The following is an 11,337-nucleotide window of genomic DNA, read 5'->3' as shown; positions in this document are numbered from 1 at the left end:
GCTTCTGCTGCCACCGCTAGCTCGTATGCTTTTTTGAACGTTAGGTCAGTCTCTTCAAAGAGACGCCTCTGTATCGTTTCTTCGCGTATGCCTGCTACGAATCTGTCACGCAGCATTTCTTCCAGCAATGAGTAGTTACAAAACTCGCTCAGCTTCTTAAGTTCGGCAGCGTACATCGCTATAGACTCATCCTGTCTTTGTGTTCGGCGCATGAAAAACACGCGCCTAACAATTTCAGATGGTTTAGGCATGAAGTTGTGGAAGTCTAAGGAAACGGGTCCACACTAGACTCCGACAGACAGGGAAAAACAGTCTTTACTGCGTGATGGCGAATAAGACGGGAGAGACAGGAAGCTTAGCGTGTGGTTTTATGGCAGCCAAGCGAAAGAATGCGGGTGATATGAAAACTCGCGCTAAAGGGCTGATGGCGATGAGCATGGCTATGGTTCTCCCTCACATCTTCCCCCCCGGCCGAAGACGAAGCCATCCTGGCTCGGATGTCCTCAGAGGATGAAGGGTGTTTGTAGGGCTTGAGGCGGGATACGTGAGCATTTTCTCGGGAACGGCAACGGCGGTCGGAAGGTAAATCAACAGGTTCCACGGAGTAATTAATGTCAGAGTTTTTGGAGAGTATACGGTAGGGACCAAGGTAGCGGCAAATGAGCTTTTCGCATAGGCCTGGTTTGCGAACGGGTACCCAGAGCCAGACGAGGTCGCCGACGTCGTAGGATACATGTCTGTGACGCTCGTCGTAACGCAGCTTGGCGGCGGCCTGCTGACCGAATGTGCGGCACCGTGCGAGCTAGCGACAGTCCTCAGTTCGTGATGTTGCTTCGGCCAAGGTGAGGTTGTGGTCGGTGGAAGGATGATATGGAAAGATGGTGTCAACCTTGGAGACGGGTTCTCTGCCGTATACGAGCCGGAATGGACTGAAATTTGTCGTGGATTGAATGGCGGTGTTATAGGCATATGTGACATAGGGCAAGAGGGTGTCCCAGTTCGTTTGGTCGGAAGACACGTAGAGGGACAGCATATCACCAAGAGTATGGTTGAACCTCTCTGTAAGGCCATTAGTTTGCGGATGGTATGCAGAAGTGAAGTGATGCGCAACGGAGCACGCACGCAGAATATCCTGAAGCAGACGGGCAAGGAACGGGCGGCCTCGGTCGCTGAGCAGTACACGAGGTGCACCATGGCGGAGGAGGAGGCTGTGGATGAAAAAGTTTGCGAGTTCTTCTGAAGAACCAGTACGGAGCGGGGCGGTCTCAACGTAACGTGTAAGGTGGTCGATGGCGACGACAACCCACTTGTTTCCAGCTGGCGAAACAGGCAAGGGGCCGAGTAAGTTGACGCCGACACGATCAAATGGTGCATGGGGCGGGGGCAATGGCTGTAGGAAGCCAGCCGAGGGCGAAGGGGACGCCTTCCGCCGTTGACATGAGAGGCACAATGAAACGTATTTGTGGACCGTTGTGTACATCCTAGGCCACAAATACCGTTTCTGAATACGTTCGTATGTTTTGAAGAACCCCAAGTGGCCCGCCGTAGGGTCATCATGCAGGCTCTTTAGGATTAGCTGCCGGAGGTTTCGTGGTACGGCGAGCAGCAAACGCTGACCTTCGGGATCGTAGTTGCGCTTGTAGAGTGTTCCGTCGATTAGTATGAAGTTTTTGCAGCGCCGCTGGAATTTGCGGTCAGGGGAAGGGGAGGAGCCGTTCAGATGGCGGACAATCTTCGAGAAGTCTGGGTCGAGAATCTTGTGTTCTTGGAGGACGGGCAGATCGATAGGAGGTGAGGACAGGACGCTTATCGTGCCATCTGTTTCTCCTTCGGTAGGTTGCATAGCGGACAATGGGCAGCGTGATAGCGCGTCGGCATCACGATGTTTCCGGCCGGACTTGTACTTGATGGCATAGTCGAATGGCTGGAGGCTCAGGACCCAACGGCCTAAGCGACCGGAAGGGTCTTTCAGAGTGGTCAGCCAACATAAAGCATGGTGGTCGGTGATGATGATGAAGTGGCGCCCATAGAGGTAAGGGCGGAACTTTTTAACGGCCCAGACAACAGCAAGGCACTCCTTCTCCGTTGTCGAATAGTTCTGCTCTGGGTGCGAAAGGGTGCGACTGGCAAATGCAACGGCGGACTCCATCGGCGCATTGGGTAGACGCTGGGCAAGAACAGCTCCGATGCCCACTCCACTTGCGTCAGTATGTAATTCAGTTATTGCGGACGGGTCGAAGTGCGAAAGAATTGGCGCAGACGTTAAGGCGGTCTTCAGGCGCATGAAAGCATCGGTGTGTTCCGCGGTCCAGGCAAACTTGCCGTTTCGCTTGAAGAGGGACGTAAGAGGAGCGGCGATGTCCGCGAAACCCCTGATAAACCGTCGAAAATAGGAGCAGAGACCGATGAAGCTGCGCAGATCTTTGAGTGTAGTAGGAAGGGGAAATGAGGAGACCGCCTTGATTTTGTCGGGGTCCGGCGCGACACCGTCCCTAGAAACCACGTGACCGAGTACTTTGATTGTATCATATCCAAGCATGCATTTCTTGCTATTGAGCTGCAGACCGGCGCGAGAGAGACAGCTGAATATGGTTTCGAGCCGTTGGATATGTTGGTCAAAAGTGGATGCAAACACGACGATGTCGTCTAGGTAGCAGAGACAAGTTTTCCACCGAAGGCCACGGAGCACATGCAACAGGTTTGGGTGACATCCCTCGTAATTCATACAATGCGGAGTCATCCCACCGAGCCCTAGATCCCTTCCTCTATGACCAGAGGACGATCCCCGCAGGAACGAGCCTTGACAGACCCGTCCCGCCCCGAAGTCGCGGTCAACCTGGCCTTTCAGCTAGCGAAACCCCAAGGCAGCGGGAGCGGCATAATCCTGCGCCCCCGCAGCCACGAGCGTCGAACGGCTGTTGGAATTGCGGCAGCCCTGACCATTTTCGTCGGGAATGCCCGCGACAAAGACCAAACACCCGTAATGTGCCATCGGGAAACTGTCGCAGCCGGCGTCCATGAATGCTCGCTCAACGACGTCGGCAAGTTGCGAAGAAAGCGAGCAGACGGTTACTATCCGTGGCCTTGATCAGTCAAAAACTAGCTTTGCAAGCGGTAAGATAACGCAAAGAGATGCTTTGGCTCCTCTTGCTTTTTCTGTCTGAGATTACATCGAGGATAAGGAACCAAACATCGCCGTTCGAATTTTGGGTAAAAATTACATCGCCCTTATCGACACGGGAGCTACGCTTTCCCTTATCGGGGACAGTGTTTACGAACATTGCAATCCACAGATGTCACTCTTCGTCTAGCTTCCAATGACGCCGTTCCAGCACAGGCTGCAGTTGTGCTCTGGATACGTTTTGATGGGAGACGACGAAAACAGCGCTTCGTGCACCTTCCTGGCCTGGCAGTTCGTGTTATCCTGGGCAGAGACTTCATCATCCGGCAGAAGTTGGTGCTGAGCCTACCCAATGGAGGATACGTGTACAACGGCTCGTCGGGATTTTTCCGCTTCGCCGCAGCACGGGACCACTGCACAGCACAGCAAGCTGTGGCAACGTCCGTTGAAACGTCTGGGCTGCCGACTGTCTTGAGGTCATTCCATGGTCCTGAGGAGCAACGCCGTCAGCTTGAACAAGTACTGCGGCAGTTTGACGGAATCTTTACCGGAAAACCGGGTAAGTCGTCTGTGTTACAGCATAGCATAGACTCCGGTAACGCTAGACCCTGGCGTTGTAATCCGAGACCATTGAGTGTGCATAAGCGTGCTTTATTAGGCGCTGCTCTTAACGAAATGCTCCAAACCGGTGCAGTTTGAAGGTCCCAGAGTCCTTGGGCATTTCCTGTTGTTCTGGCTTCGAAACGTAATGATACGGCTAGGTTATGCGTCGACTACCGTCCACTTAACGCAGTAACTGTAAGGGATTCTTACCCCTTCCCGTCCATCGAGTCAATCTTGTATTCCCTGGGCAATGCAACTGTGTTCTCAACGCTTGATTGTAGAAGAGGATTTTTTGCAAATCCAAGTTGCCCCGGAGGATGTCCCAAAAACAGCCTTTACGTGTCATAGAGGTTTCTTTGAATTTGTACGAATGCCTTTCGGTTTGTCTAATTCACCCGCCAGTTTCCAGCGGTTGATGGATACAGTGTTGGGAGATGCGAAGTACTGCTTGCGACATACTTGTTTGATATCTCCAGCCCCCGTAAAAGCGGGTTACCGAACCAAGTTGCTGTGCTACCGTCGCCTTCGCCTCACTTCCGTTCCCCTGGTGGCGGCGGGGCTGCGCAGCGCCACCAGACGGGAGAGATGGCGATCCGATAACCGCGCATCGTCTGCTAGCTCCAAATGCGTCGACGGGGCAGCGCTTTCCTCGGAATGCGGAGTGCTATGCGTGGACCAATGAATGGTCAGAACACATCAGGGATAACACATCGGGAACAATCGAGAAAGTGTTGATAAGATTATCAACACTTTCTCGATTGTTCCTAACGTGTTCTTCCGCCCTCTACGCTTCCCTGCCCAGGCGAATGAGCGCAGTGATTGAGAGTGGAGGGGCACCAACGCGTTACTGAGGTCCCGTGTTCCGCAGCGTTTCTTTGCCTCATTTTGTATAAATGTATTATTTCTTTTTTTTAATCCTAGCCAGCAAGCGAGGCTTGCTTGCTTCACATAACAGCAGTAAATAAAATGAGGTAATCCTTCGCTTGTGCCAGTTTCACGGAGCAGCCGTGGTCCCTTGCATTACTGTGACACCTTTCACAAAAAGTCCTGACGACCGCGGGAACTGCTCAAATGTGGCCTAATCCCGGTGTACTTATGCTTCAAAAACAGTAAACAGGAACAAAAGGAAACAGGTTACAATTCCCATTGCACTCAGCATTCCGAGGAAAGCGCTCCCCCATCGACGCATTTGGAGCTAGCAGACGACGCGCGGTTATCGGATCGCCATCTCTCCCGTCTGGTGGCGCTGCGCGGCACCGCCGCCACCAGGGGAACGGAAGTGAGGCGAAGGCGACGACAGCACAGTAACTTGGTTCGGTAACCCGCTTCTACGGGGGCTGGAGATATCAAACAAGTATGTCGCAAGCAGTGCAATTTCGTAATGGCGTACATGGATGATGTCGTAGTGTTTTCTATAAATTTTCAGGAACACTTGGAACACCTGTCAATCGTCCTTGCAAGGATGAATGAAGCGGGCATAACAGTCAACCCCCGCTAGGTGCAGCTGGCATCGTCTAAGATCAGCCTTCTCGGCTTTGTGGTGGACGGAGGGACCATCCGTCCTAACGACGACAAGCTAAAGGCGATTACGGACTTTCCAGTTCCCGGTTACGTCAAAGCCTTGCAGCGCTTCCTAGGTATGGTTGGTTTTTACAGACAATTAATTCCTAATTGTGCCGAGCTAGCGCAGCCGCTTAACCAGTTGTTGCGCAAGGGCACGTGCTGGAATTGGGGAGGAGAGCAGGAACGATCATTTCGAGCTCTATCACAAGCAATCGCTGATACGGCTATGCTTTATCTGCCGGACCTTAACAGACCACTTGTTGTGCAAACAGATGCAAGCGATTATGGTGTTGGCGCAGTTCTCTTGCAGGAGGATGACGCTATTCTTTGTCCAGTGGCTTTTGCAAGTCGCACGCTGAATCCGGCAGAAAGGAACTACTCCGTGACGGAAAAGGAGTGCTTGGCGATCATCTTCGCTTTCAGGAAGTTCGACCTTTACCTGGACGGCAGTACCTTCACTGTCCAGACTGACCACCATGCACTTTCTTGGCTGCAGCGGCTCCATAACCTCTAGACGACTTGCCAGGTGGGCCCTGATGCTACAAGGCTACTCCTTCAACGTGGAGTACAGGCGGGGCTCAACGAACGTGGTAGCAGACGCACTGTCCCGCGCGCCTCTACCGGAGGGGGAAGAGGAAGGCATAGAGGCGCCTTCTCAACTTCTGGCAGCAGCACAGGTGGCACGAGACGTATCTTTGTCTTGGGGCACGGTCGTGAGCAGAGAGCAGCTCCTAGACGCTGAGAGAGCGGACGGCCTTTTGTCAGCGGGTGTCTCAATGGTTAGCTGAGCAGGACTCGGCAGGCACCGGAACGACTGACGGACGGCACGACCCCTATCTGCTGGGCGAGGATGGCATATCCTGTTCAGATACATACCCCAGGCGGATGACGATGACGGCTCATCCCCGTTCAGAGTCGTGGTGCCACGGAAGTTGAGTAAGTCTTTCATACGTCACTTTCATGATTCGGCCTAGGCAGGTCACAGCAGTGGCAGGAAAACTTATGAAAAGTTGTGTCGTGTTGCGACATGGCCAGGAATGAGGCAGGATGTAACTAAGTATGTTCGCACGTGTCCCGTATGCCAGAGAGCAAAACCTCGTGGTGGTTTACCCCCTGGGCGCTTACAGCCTGTTGAGAGCAATAGGCCCTGGCAGATAGTTGCTTGTGATGTGATGGGACCATTTCCACGTAGTCCTAGATGCAACCAGTATTTGTTTGTGGCTACTGATCATTTCACGAAATGGGTTGAGCCGTTTCCTCTCAGGACGCTGACTTCCCAGAGAGTGTGGGAAAGGCTACTCGACACCTTTTGCCGGTTCGGGTCTCCTGTGCATCTCATCACAGATAACGCTACCTGCTTTACAAGTAAGGTGTTCTCAGATTCTTGCGCTGTCTAAGGCATTCAGCACCCCCGTATCACCCTCAGGCTAACATAACCGAACGTGTTAATCGGAACTTGAAAATGATGTCGGTTGCTTTTGCTAGTCAGCACCACCGTGATTGGGATCTTCGACTGGCTGAACTGGCGTTCGCTACACGGACAACAGTAAACAGATCTACAGGCTTCACCCCAGCGTTCCTGAACTTAGGACGAGAGGCACCTTTTCCAGTGGAGAATGCTCTACGCCTCCGGGATGGCAGTACCCAGCCTCCTTATTCAAGGTTCGCTAAGGAACTCCGGAGTCGACTGGACGATGCAGCTCAGACGGCTCGGGAGAATCTGGACGTCGCACGGTTGGACCAGGCTCGCCAGTACAACCGAGGTCGTCGGAATCTCACCTACAGCGTCGTTGACCTCCGTCCTTCGACGGACTCACCCGCTAAGTGATGCCGCACGCGGCTTTGCAGCTTCACTCGCAGATAGGTGGGATGGCCCCTTCGAGGTAAGTGCGTGCTCCTCCGGCCTCACTTATAGGCTTCGTCGTTGTGACACGGGCGAAGAAACTGTGTCAGTACATATCTCGGACCTGAAGACGTACCACCTCCGAGACCCCGAGGGTGAAGAAGCAGACGGTTAGCTTCCTCCTCAAGACCTGGACCAGGATCCCGTTCCCGGACCCTCCAGTCGCTACAGTTTGCGTCCCCGCAGTCGGCGCACGTAGCCGCCACTATCATAGTCGCTAAATCCTAGTGCTCTTGTATAGTTGGTCTTTCTTAGTGTGATTTCTGTTTCGCAGTCTTCAGCTATAACCTTCTGGGGGAGAACCTTTTCAGGTTCTCACAGTTTGAAATTGCTTTGTCACCGGATTCCCATTTTCTTTCCTAGCAGACTACGATGCCTCCCAAAAGGAGGAACCAGCGTACCCGGCCTCCCGGAACAAACTCGGTCTCCAGGCGGATCAGCGCCAGCAGCCCCGACGCACCGATCGGTTGCCACATGGACCGTGGTGTCAGAAGGAAGACCAGTATCCTGGGCCTCCCGTACCCGCTGGTCCGCGCAGCCACGTCCGCTCCGTACGGAGGATCCACCAAGGCGCCTCTCCCCTTCAGGCGACTGACCCTAACTGACCGTCACCTGAATGACCCGCCCATCCCAATTACCGAAGAAGAGAGGAGATTCCTGTGTCCGCTTTGCGGAGTACCGGAAATTCACCGCAGTGCTCACCGACGTGGCCCACTACACAAGGCTAAGCAGCAGACCGTCCGGCCCGCCCACGGAGATGTCTCCACATCATTGGCCACGCTCAGAAGGCTCAGGCCTGATCTTCTCAAGGCATCCTCCCAGACCAAGACGAATGAGGACGTAATCCTTGAGATGCCCGACGACGAGCTATGAGTGGTACCCTTGAGGGTGTGTGTGGGGGGGGGGGGGCATCGCTCTCGTTTTGATTGTCGTTTTTTGATTGTGCTACGGGATGGCAGGGCAGGTGGCTGACACGTGTTAGGGGGGCGGGTCAGGGGGATATAAGCACACGGGTGCGTGTGGTTTGAAAAGAAAGGGCTTTTGTTTGACGGCGGTGTGCCGTTAGGATCTCGCCTGTGTAACTAAGGTATGGAATAAACCTTTGTTTGTTGTTTGAACTTTTTCGTTTGCTGTGTCTTCCTTGGCGACGGAACGGACTGACTGACGCCCCGAGGTTGTGGAAACACGGGTTTCCACAAGCTGTTACACTATAATACACACATATGCCATTCGCGCTCAATGCACATATTTTGGAGGTGTTGCAGCAAATGATGCTGTTGCACAAAACGGCAGTCTGGTGCGTAATGTACAGCCATACTGTCGAGTTCGACTAATTCTGAAAGAAGGAAGTCACAATGTTCCAGACTCGGAACGTCAGTTCCCATCGTCTTCGACTAATTCGGGTGGCGTGTTCGGACTCTCTAATTGTGTCACCTGTTCTATGTCAACACATAAGTCGGTAAATATGTAACAAATATCGTAGTTCCGACAGTTATTTGGTAATCTTTAGTTGTGCTTAATTATTCCTACTATTTTGTACTTGTGTTTTTACTCAGAATTCCCATGCTGCATTTTCAACTGGGAACAACAAAATAAAACACATGAGAATTGTTAATACGGATATATTATTATTACTGATTTCAGATCTTCATGAATGGAGAGAAGAAATGCAGAGGGCAGCCAAGAGCCATTTTACAAAAGACACAGGAGCAAAAATATTGGAAGGTGGGTGTTTAAAGTGTTATTATATTTGTAACTCTTACATTGATCTCTCCAACTCTCTCTCTTAACTTTTCTTGATCGGGTGCTCTTACAGAGAAGAACATCAAAGGAGAAAAGTCCATAAAATCACAAGGTTCCATCACGCGTGGGGCGACCTGCATTGATGATTCGTCTGCAACGTTTCAGACTGACAATGTTGTACGACATAACGGGACGTGTGCTCCGGAGCCCCCCACCACCTCGGTCATGATAAGAGCCGATTAAGGCATAACATTTAAAATTTTCCAAAGATTCTTCAAGAAGTGGCATGCAGTTCAGAATTTGTTTGACTACAACTCCACCATGTGTACCCCTTTGTGAAGTGTACAGCCTGAGATAAAAGTTCACGGCACTGGTGGTTTTCTTCATCGGAGCAGTCCCCTGCCAACTACCAGCAAAAGATCGAATAAGAAACTTGTCACTATCTATCTTTCAGTATATGTGTACGCGCTTGTTTGATGCTAGGATGTCACTCCAATAGAGAAGTGTGACACTATGGTGTTCTGTAAACTTTTGTCCCAAGCTATACATTGTACAACCCCAACAGCAAACAAACACTGCTCGTTAAGGTCAGAGTTCCAATTTGAGATTTTGTGGTCTATTTGTTCTCAAAAGGCTGCTCTTGCAAAAGGGCTTAAAGTCATTTGGGTAACCTCCGGGATACAAAGACCAGTGCAGGGCATGAAAAACTGTCTAGTTCAACTTTGAAGGCAGTAGTCAACATAAATAAGTTTTACCTCTGTGCAATGATTGCCCATTCAAGACAATAACAAAATCACAGGTTCGGCACATGATCTAAACTTCCTCGTCCTGCTACAGCTCGTTTGTGTGAACATCATCATCTTCAAGGTGCATATCCTGTGACAGAGGAGTGGTTACGTGAACTATCACTCATCCAACATTTGTGAGGAGATTGTTGAAAGAATCAGTCAGACAGGTGTGTTTCATTTTTTTTTTAGCTTTGAGATTTGTATTGTTATTTCATGACAGTGTACACTGATTGCTGATGAGAGGACTGAGAGGGCAAGCCCTGTTGAACAGTCCAAGACACAGTCAATGCACATGTCTACACAGTTTGAGGGGAAGAGAAATACCAAGAACACATGGTCAAGTATAAGCAAGAACTAGCAAAGATATTGCACAGGATAGACATGCAGATAATCGAAGTAATTGCATGCCACTCTGTTTGTTCACGTTTTCGAAGGATGCAAGATTATTGTTGGAACAAACACGTAGAGCTGTGTTTCTCAACCTGAGGGTCATGACCCCCCCACCCCCACCCCGCCCCCAAACGAGCCTCCTTCTGGGGGTCCGAATAGATATGCGATATGCCTTGCAACATCAATAAGCACTTTTCGTAGCTCTCTCTGTGATGGATGTTTTTTAAATATATTACAATATATATGTATCTGCGTCATTGCAAAAAAGAATTTTCGGAAGGTGGGGTAAATGGTGGTTTGGTGGTACTCAAAGGGGTCACATACTGGAAAAGTTTGAGAAACACTGGCATAGAGGGATGTCGTTCGAAATTTAACTACCCAAGGACGAAAGGAAGAATGGACTGAAATTAGTGTGGCAAGGTAGGAAACCAGAATTAATTGTGCATGGCTAACTGAAGTTGACTAGAAGGTGTATAAAATAGCTGGTACATAACATGAGCTACTTTATACTTCACAAGCTGGTGGACATTGAGGATGAGGTAAAAGGGAAAAGCAAATGAGACACTCATCAGGATCTAAAAAAAAAAGAATAATCTGCAGTGCCCGCTTCTGGGTCAGGAGAAGGGGTTGAAGGTATATGTGAGGCCATAAGTGATATGTGAGTGGATAAGGGCGTAGCGCACACAGTGATTTATCCAGGCCCCCCCTACACCCCCAAATGTTCAGTGACACCCCCCAAACTTTTCCACCAGTGCACCCCATACAGGAGTTGCCCTAGCGATTGCAACGTTAGACACATGTCGGTAGTGATATGTTAAGCTGTAATGGCATAACTACAATAGTGACCCCCCCCCCATTTTTTCCAGCACCCGTCCGTGCTTGCGATTCTGGATAAACGACAGCACACATAACATCATCTGAGCTTAGCAAGTGTGAAGACAGACGTAGTTCTCCTTTTAACAAAGTGAATATGATGTTGCCACCCGATATTTTCATGGAGCACAATGCCCAGAAACCATACGGATCATACCCGAGTGAGTTCATGTGGCCCCAGCCTAAGAACATTGTCAGCGAGTTTAAGGGATTTTTGCGATATCGTGAAAACGGGGTTATTGTTAAGACCGATTCATAGATACAAGCATGGCAATACTCTCGTATCAGTTGGAGATGGCACAAGACATGAGCCATGTTAATAAACTGGTTTTGATGTTTTGCAATTTGCAAAA

The sequence above is a fragment of the Ornithodoros turicata genome, unplaced genomic scaffold (assembly GCF_037126465.1).
Source record: "Ornithodoros turicata isolate Travis unplaced genomic scaffold, ASM3712646v1 Chromosome26, whole genome shotgun sequence".
NCBI lineage: Eukaryota > Metazoa > Arthropoda > Arachnida > Ixodida > Argasidae > Ornithodoros > Ornithodoros turicata.
The sequence above is the reverse complement of the archived record's forward strand: the minus strand, read 5'-3'. Positions refer to the sequence as shown.